Raw genomic sequence first — 9,706 nt, 5'->3', positions numbered from 1 at the left:
AGCAGAGAGACAGACCTCAGTGACCATTGCAGCACTGCACACAATGGTTAAGTTACAGAACCGACCTGATGTCCATCAATAGAGGTGTGGACAAAGCAAATGCGATTGATATGCACATCAGAATCTTTCCCAAGCGTTAAAAAGAATGGCGTTGTGTTCCTGAGAAAGTGGATCCAGCTGCAGAGAGTCATATTAAACGAGTCGTCGGTCTCAGACAAATGCCACGTTTCCTATCATTCACAGCCCAGTCCTTGCAGGTACATAAAATCGTATACACAGAGTTAATATGGAGGTAAGAGGGGGGACTGTCCAAGTGGGGAAAGTCGGGTGGGCAACGAGAAAGAAGAGCATTGTGGGTAAGTGAGGAGCTACTCGGAGTACGTTATGTAATTAGCTAATTATATGCCTGCATGGAAATAGATTTATGTAACCCTATAATGAACTGAGAAGCCTTGGCAGGAATCAAGTTCTCAGCTAGGTTTTGCCTCGGAGGGTGAGCAGGTGTGTGCCCACCAGCTAAGCAGGGAGAGAGGTCAGGTCCAGGGCGCAGCGTGGTAAAGTCAGGGAGGGCCTGGTAGGGGCTCAGAGGCCAGGTGGAGGCAGTGAGGGGAGGGAGGGAAGCTTGAGATGCCCTCTCGGTGAACAGGGCTGAGATCAAGTCGCTGAGCGGGACGCACAGCTTTGGATGTGTCAGGGAGAGGTTTCTGAAGACAGAAGGCCCACCCTAGATGAAACAGCACTGTCTCCTGGGTTGGGGGTCCCAGGCTGAAAAAAAAGGTAAAAAAAAAAAAAAAAAAGGCTCTGAGCACAGGGTTCACCCTCCCTGTTTCCTGACTATGGTGAGTGGCAATGTTGTCCAGAGGCCACCCATGCCTGCTGGCTCAGCTCAGGCCTTCCTTATTGTCACAGCTCCCCCCCAGCCCACCCTCCACCCCCAGTGATGACCTCTGCTCTCAAACATGAGCCAAAATGAGCCCTGAAGTTTCTTTTTTGCTAGGGAATTTGACAAAACAACAAGAAAAGGAATTAATAGAGCAGTTAACGACCTCCTGTCTCCCGAGAAGCCTGCAGTACCCAGACATGCCCACGTCCTGTCTGCACATGTGAGGGTGAGTGTGAGTGTTTGTGTGTGTGTGTGTTTCTGTGTGTGTGTGTGTGTGTGTGTGTGTGTGTGTGTGTGTGTGTTCCCATGCTGCCAGAAACCTAGCACTCCTCATAATTGAGCCAGCAGTTCTCAACCTGTAGGTCCTGACCCTTCGGGGGATTGTATATCAGATATCCTATATATCAACATTGCAATTTATAACAGTCCCAAAATTACAGTTATGATGTAGCAATGAAATAACTTTATGGCTGGGCTCCCACAACATGAGGAACCGTTTTTTTTCTTTAAGATTTATTTATTTATTTAATGTATAGTAGTACACTGTCATTGTCTTCAAAGACACCAGAAGAGGCCATCAGATCTCATTACAGATGGTTGTGAGCCACCATGTGGTTGCTAGGATTTGAACTCAGGACCTCTGGAAGAGCAGAAAGTGCTCTTAACCACTGAGCCATCTCTCCAGGCCCCATGAGAAACCTTTTTAAAGGGTCACACCATTAGGAAGATAGAACCACTGGGTTGGGCACTATTACTCCAAACAACTTTATTTTATCTTGTGGATTTTGTTTGGTTGTTATTTGTTGAGACAGGACCTCCCTAAGCCCAGTCTAGCCTCAAACTGCCAGTCCTTTGCCTCGGATTTCCACATGCTGGCAGTATATCTCTCATCATTTAGCCCAGCCACAAACAAATTGCTTTTTATGTGCATAAAGACAAAACATCTTTACACATTAAATAACAAAGAAACTTTAATGAACAAATAAAGGGATACGTGCATTATAAGTGGAAAAGATCAACACCCCCCCTTTTTTAAAGATTTATTTTATATATGTGAGTACACTGTTGCTGTCTTCAGACACACCAGAAGAGGGCATCAGATCTCATTACAGATGGTTGTTCTTTTTTTTTTTTTTCCCAGAGCTGGGGACCGAACCCAGGGCCTTGTGCTTCCTAGGCAAGCGCTCTACCACTGAGCTAAATCCCCAACCCCCCAGATAGTTGTAAGCCACCATATGGTTGCTAGGAATTGAACTCAGGACCTCTGGAAGAGCAGTCGGTGCTCTTAACCACTGAGCCATCTCTCCAGCCCCAACACCCCTTAACATAAGTAAAATAAATGTAAAACCTTAAGACATCTGTTTGTGGTGGAGAGAGTTCAGGGCAGGAGCAGATCTTGCAGAGGACCAGAGTTCGGTTCCCAGCACCCAACTGACAGATCACATCTGTAACTCCAGTTGCCAGGGATCTGGTGGCTCTGACCTCCTCAGACAGCTACACTCACTCATGCATACACAGACACACACACACACACACACACAGACACACACACACAGACACACACACACACACACTCTCTCATACACTCACACACACTCACATAGACACACACCACTCTCTCTCTGTCTCTATCTCTGTCTGTCTGTCTGTCTGTCTGTCTCTCTCTCTCTCTCTGTCTCTCTCTCTCTCTCTCTCTCTCTCTCTCACACACACACACACACACACACACACACACCTCTTCACCAGGTTAAAAACTAATAAAAATTAAGTCTCAAGTCTGAAGCGTACTATTTTGGTCCTTCTGTCTTATCACTCTCGGCCTCAGACCTCTCAATATAAACTGTGGTAGTAATGGGACCTGCCTACTAACCTGACTTGGAAGTCCCAGACAGTAGAAAGACAAGGCCATGGGCCTACCCCACTGGTTGCATTCCCAAACTCTGACTTACTTCCCCTTGCTTCCGGGGTGGAAAAGGTTGGTGGGACAGACCAGGCAGCATACCCCCACCCCTGCCCTGGAACAGCAGTGGAGTTCCCCAGCCTGCCCTGAAGCGTATTGGATGAAGAGGAGGAACAGAGAGCAGGGACAAAGTTGACACAGTGATTGTCAAGAGGGGAACATGAGCCCTTCATGAGGCAGAACACAGGAGGCCACTCACCATCAGCTGTGACGTGCAGGATTTGCAGCCCCATCTTGGGAAGTCAGTACTCGCTGGGGGCTGGCTTAGCCGGAGTCAGTAGACTCCAGCTTCCCACCAGCTTCGAGTCTGCAGCCACACTCCCAAGGTGACCCAGGGCCATCAGAGGCAGAGAAGCCAGGTCCAAGTGACAGTGTCCTTCCTGATGCCTCTTCCTTGCTCCTCAGATTGTCCCTTAGGCTGTCCAGGGATCAGCTTGGATTGGAGTCCTTAGGACTGGCTGTGCTCATCCCTAAGCTTATGCATCTTTGTCCCATTGAATCTTTTGGGGCTGTGTGCTGGAATGTGTGTGTGTGTGTGTGTGTGTGTGTGTGTGTACACATATATTACACAAATATATATGTACATATATTACATATATATATTTCAACTTGACACAGACTTGGGGTCATCTGAGAAGAGGAAAGACATTCTCATCAGACTGGCCTGGAAGCAAGCCCTGGGGGGGGGGGCATTTTCTTGATAATGATTGATAGAAGAGCCCCTCCCCCACTCTCTATGGGCGGAGCCACTCCTGGGTAGGTGGTCCTGGGAGGTACAAGAAAGGTGACTGGGTGTGAGTGTGGGGAGCAAGCCCACATAAGTAGCATCCCTGCGTGGCCTCTGCTTGAGCTCCTGCTTCCTTCTCTTGATGGTGGACTGAGACCCAGAGGGTTAAATAAAACGGACCCTTTCCTCCCCAGGTTGCTTTTGATCACGGTGTGTATCGTAGCAATAGAAAGCAAGCTAGAACCAGAGCTTCCAGGGACTAAGCCACTACCTAAAGACTATACATGGACTGACCCTGGACTCTGACCTCATAGGTAGCAATGAATATCCTAGTAAGAGCACCAGTGGAAGGGGAAGCCCTGGGTCCTGCTAAGACTGAACCCCCAGTGAACTAGATTGTTGGGGGGAGGGCGGCAATGGGGGGAGGATGGGGAGGGGAACACCTATAAAGAAGGGGAGGGGGAGGGGGATGTTTGCCCAGAAACGGGAAAGGGAATAACACTCGAAATGTATATAAGAAATACTCAAGTTAATAAAAAAAAAAAGAAAGAAAGAAAGCTAGAACCGGCTGGAATTGCCAGAAGTGGAACAATGGAGACCCCAGACCATTTATATGGACAAAAACTGGAAATCCTTCCCTTTGAGGCCCTAATATCTTTGACTACCACCCACTGCCCTGCCCCTTCCTGGGTCCCTAAACTCCCTCTGCCAGGTCTTGGAAGGGACTGGGAATCTGATGGTTCTAGATGTCATCTGAACAATAGAAGCCCCAGGCAAGACTACTCTTGGGAGCCCATGTGATCCCAGAATCCCGTGGGAAGTGTCTGCTGCTTCCCTAGGCCACCATTCAGGAGTGCCCAGCAGGACCCCATCCAGAAGGATTTCTCAGCTTGCTGGCAGAAGCGCGCCAACAAGCAGGCGGAATTATTCTTCCTTCGCTCGCCAGGCGTCGCTGCAGGCCTAGAAATGGAAGGTGCAGCCAGGAGTTCTGCACTCCTGGGGAGTGGCCCCCGGAATTGTTGAAGCTCCTGGACAGGCCTGGCAGGTAGCAAGAATCGATCCGTGGAAGGAGCTGACACTTGGAGTTTTGGCAACCGTGTTCAGCGGTGGTCCAAAGAATCTCGAGCCCCTGAATTTGGGCCGGTGTGGCAAATTTCGACGGCCCTGGGGACTGGAGAGCTTGTGGCACCTGGGCGTCCCCTCGTCGCCTCCGTACAAAAAAGAAGCAGAAATCCCCGCCGCAGGTGACCCATTTCACCATGATGACCTTGAGGCAGTTTTGCGCCCCACGATGTATACGACCTGACTCCATCCACTGTCTTCCCCTGTGGCCAACCACTGACAATACTGCCTCCCTGTTAGCCCTTAGCACAGCAGTGACATTTGAAAATCTGTACTTGGATAACAAGTCTGAATATTACAATAGCTAGTAATCGTTGAGCATATCTGCCCGACATAGTTATTACTACCATGAAGAGCACAGAGGTGAAATAACCTGCCCAAGATGGTGAACAAATTCAAGCTAGGGACCAGGTGATCTGTCTCCGGAGCTCAAAGCCACCACGCCCCCATTCATACCATTTTTGGGGACGTGTAAGGCACAAGAGTTCATGGAACCTAAGCTGACCTCGAATTAAATATGCATCTGAGTATGATCTTGAACTTTCGATCCTCCTGCTTTCACCTCCTAAGTGATTTTTTTCAGTCTGTGAGGGGCACTAGGTAGGCACTGCGGGGCGGCCGGCGGCAAGGGGCCTTGCCTTCCCCGGACCGCCCACCAGGTGGCGCACTGACGCCACTCGTGTATCCTCGCACCACACCCGCGCTCCGGCTCACCATCGCCCCCTGTAATGTTCGTTAACCATGGTGACTTGGGTGCAGCCGACAGGTGGCTGGGGGTTTGCCACTGAAGGTGCCAGGTGTTGGCTCCTTGCCAGATGCCTATTTTCTTCCTTTCACTCTTCACCTCCCAAGATGCTGAAATGTAGCCGGAAGGAGCCCCAGCACTCCTTTTGTTCAGTTTACAAAGCACTTTCAAGCAGCTACATCCAGACACAAAGACCAGGAGAGAGAGGCTGAAGCTCTCCGCGTCCTCAAGACGCTGAGATCCAGGAAGAGGAAAGACCAACTAAAATGGCGAGGGGTGGGCCAGACACCTAACAAGAGCAAAGAGACTGCTTTTTCCTTTTGGTGCTGAAGGCTTAGAAGCACTTGAAGTAACACACTACACACACACACACACACACACACACACACACACACACACACACACACACACACACACCGGGACCTAAGGCATGCACAGTCTGGGACGTTAGCAGTCTCCCTCGGAGCATTTTAAGTCACTGAGGTCCTCTCTGGATTTCATTATTTCCTACAAACCAGGTTCTGTGGCCCTACTGTGTGCCAGCCCTGTCACTTTGCACTTTGTCAGCAATCCCCACTCTTGCTCAGATGAGTCTCTAGGCTCACACAGCAACCTCTCCGCCCTCTGCAGTCAGCTCTCTAGGTCATCTGTTTGCACAGTGCCTGAGTCCCAAGTACCCACAGGAACTTCCCACACCAGTCTAAAGCCAGAGAGATGAGGGTCAATTTGAACTTAGACACCTTCCTCTTAGACCCCTTTCAGAACAACCCTCTCCTGTCCCACTGCCCTTTCCTCTTAGACACCTTTCAGGGCCACCCTCTCCTGTCCCCACTGCCCCTTCCCCACAGCCCCAGGTCTCTGACCTACCATCATTGCCTGACTCCCCCAATTCACTTATCTCTCAGCTCCACCCCTCACAAAGACCTGGGTACTCTTCAGGTGCTGTCTCCAGAGTATAAAGCAAACATGAGGATTAACAGTTACCCACCGCAACCCTCAGACCCTATACCCCCACCCCACCCCCATTTCCCCTTCCCTTGGGCCCTTCTCCTGTTGTCACCACACTTGTCTCCTCCAGCTCCTCTCTTACTAAGGCTTCCTAGGCTCCAGAGATTAATACACCATCCGTTTGCCCAGAAGACCCACCCCAACCCTCAAGCAGCCCCAGGCCCTCTCATCCTTTGGGCTTCAGGTGAATTAGGACCCATCTCCCTCCCTACCTCTTGTGCTGCGTGCTGGCATCACAGAGTCTGGGCCTTCCCCTCTCATGTCTTCACATTTCCCTCTCAGCTCACATTCTCCATGCAAATGAGGGTCGCAGTTGCCTGTCCAGAACCGTACTGCACACCAGCCAGGACCGGACATAAAAGTAGACACTTGATAACTATTCATGGAACAAATGCCTCTTTCATCGGGGCCCCCTAAGAACCCCACTCCTGGGCTCTCTTTCATCTGTGGCTTTTCCTCAATCTGCTTCATCTGCCTAGAAGGTTCTTTCCTCCCCTACGGCTCCTCTCTTTCCCACTCATCTTCCTGGGATCCATACCCACCCCCTGTTTAAGTTTGGTTTTCCCCTGGGCTTTCCTAATGCCCAACACATAAATCTCTATCTGACTCTTTAAAATTGCAAATTGCCAGCTAACCCGGAGAGATTGCTAACAATTATGAGCTAGCTTCTCCTCTCCTCAGACCACTCCAGACAGTGAGTTTAAGGGCAGCCGCTGTCTGTCTGCCTTTTAAAAACAGCCAGAAACTCTTATCTCCCGTCCATTGGCTGAGAGCAAATCAGGGGCCCACTGTGCTGTTTTGCTGGGGCAGCTCTAGGGAGGCAAGGAGGGAAAAATATACACAGGATTCTTCCAGATGCAGCCAAGAGCATGAGGAGGTGACCTGCAAATGCTGGGCAAGGAACATTTGGGTGCAGAGGGGGCTGGGAGGTTCCAGACCTTGGGCAATAAGCCTCTTTCTCTTTGCTGAGAACCTACTGTGTGCAAAGGATGCTGTGGAAAGGACTTGGGGCATGTGGCCCTGAGTGACAGACACCCCTTGGGAATCACACCCACTGCAATGGTGCTTGTCACCCAGGTATGCTGTGTCTATGGCCTCCTTCCCTCTGAAGGGCTTTTTGCACACTCAGATATCTCTCTCCCTTGTTGGCATTCCTTTGTTCTTTTGTGCTGTGGATCTTTCCCTCTTAACATTCCCCACCACAGAGCTTTTCCTTCCTTCCTTCCTTCCTTCCTTTCTTCCTTCCTTCCCTTTTTCTGTTTCTTTCTAGACAGGGTTTTACTATGTAGATCAGGCTGGCCTTGAACTCATAAAGCCCTACCTGCCTCACCTTCCTAAGTGCTGGGACCAAAGACCTACACCATCATGCCCAGTCTTCCTTCCTGCGGCCTCAGGTGTCCCAGGCTGGCTTCATAATCACTTTGTTGGCGCTGCATGCAGAGATGGCTCAAAGAGTAAGAGCAGTGACTGAGTCAGGCAAGGTGACATCTGCCAAGGCAGCGGGATCTCTCAGAGTTTGAGGCTACTCTCATATACATTAGGAGTCCCAGGTCAGCCATGGCTACCTTGTGACATTGTCTCAAGGAAAAAAAAAAAAAGGCACTGTTGCTTCAGAGGACCCGAGTTTGATTCCCAGCACCCACATAGCAGCTTAACTCCAGCTCCAGGGGATCCATGCCCTCTTGCCTTCTGGCTCCTGTAGGCACAAGGCAGGTAGTGGTACACTGACTTTTATGTAGGTGAACATGAACAAAAATAATAAAATAAATAATGAGATTAAAAAAATCCATCAAAATCACTATGTAGAGCTGTGTAGCTGAGGGTAGCCATGAACATCTGATCCCTGCCTCCGCAGTGCTGAGATTACAGGTGTGTGCACCATATCTTGTTTATGGGGTGCTAAAGGTGGGGGACCCTAGGCTTTGTGCATGCTAGGAAAGCACTCTATCAACAGAGTTAATCCCATCGAGATTTTTAAGGGAGCTGGAGGCTGCTGGGTTCCCATTCTCCCAGCGGGGAAACCTGGGGCCTACAGCGGTCAGTGGCTGTCACTCTGTCCCTCTACCTGGCACCCTGAAGTGAGTTCCTGCTCCTTAGCTTCCAGGATGAACCCGGCGGCCCACTTTGCTCCTGGTTGCCTATTTGCCCAGGAGCTCCTGGGAGTGTTCTTCCTTTGCCTACTTTTTAAATGTCAGGTTGCCCAGAGTTCCTCCTCCTGCACCTCCAACTCCCAGCATACTCCACATCCCAGGACAGACTTTCCGGTGCCCTTGGATGGCCAACAGCAGCGCAGCATAAAGATATGTCATAACCAAGGCTGAATTCCCCCAAGGCATCCTCCTCTGTAGACCAGGGCACCCCCCAAGTCACCCAAAACAGGACACAGTCTGGTACCTTTATCCCCTCCCTGAGTCCTGTAACCTCAGCAACAGCCAAAGCCTGGCTGGTTTTCATTTTCCGGTTTTGCTTGCTGCCATGTCTTCAGCCCCCCAACCCTAGCCTTCTAATTGCTTCCCCTCCCCCTCCTCTTCCTATCGAATTCTCAGAAAGCTGTAACCAGTCCCTTAAAACCCTTTCAAGTTTCCCCATAAACATAGTTCCAGACCCCTTCATCTGATCACTGCCTCCTTTCTTCCCGGGAGGAGGCACCCCGGAAGAGCGAACTGCTTCCTGCCACAAGTAGCCCTTGTCAGACCTACTCCTCTTGACCTCCTGGATGCCCTGACCTTCCTGCCCCTCCCCCACCTCTCCGGGTGCATCCTCAAGGCCTTATGGGGACTGTGTCATTGCATTCGCCCCAGTGAGTTATAATGATCGATTTTCACACACAGGGTGAGGAGATCCTTGAGGGCAGGAATGGTGTCCCATTCATCTCTGTAGCTCAGACTCTGGCCTGGAGCCTGGTATGGAGGGCAGGCTCCACCATTGGCTGATGGATGAAGGCAGAGAAGAAACTTGAAGTGGGAGCCAGGAGTGTCCAAGACCGGAGTGGGGGCAAGTGCGGCAGGAAGAGCAGCCAGAGCAAATGTGTGGGAAGTGAAAAAGCGAGCCCTTCCATTCACTGCACTCCCACGGTGCCGCCAACCATGGCGCCCTCACTGGGTGCACACACTGTGTCTTCCCGCCTCCGAATGAAAGGTCTGAAAACTGGCATCCGAGCATGGCAGTAACCTACCCAAGGTCACACAATGGGCCAAGGCCTGGAGTGGAATCTAAGCCTCTGGCCTGAAAGCAGTACCCCTTCTGCTGGGTCACACTGCC

This window comes from Rattus norvegicus, chromosome 10 (genome assembly GCF_021556685.1).
Source record: "Rattus norvegicus strain SHRSP/BbbUtx chromosome 10, alternate assembly SHRSP_T2T, whole genome shotgun sequence".
Lineage (NCBI taxonomy): Eukaryota > Metazoa > Chordata > Mammalia > Rodentia > Muridae > Rattus > Rattus norvegicus.
This window is presented reverse-complemented; position numbering follows the sequence as displayed.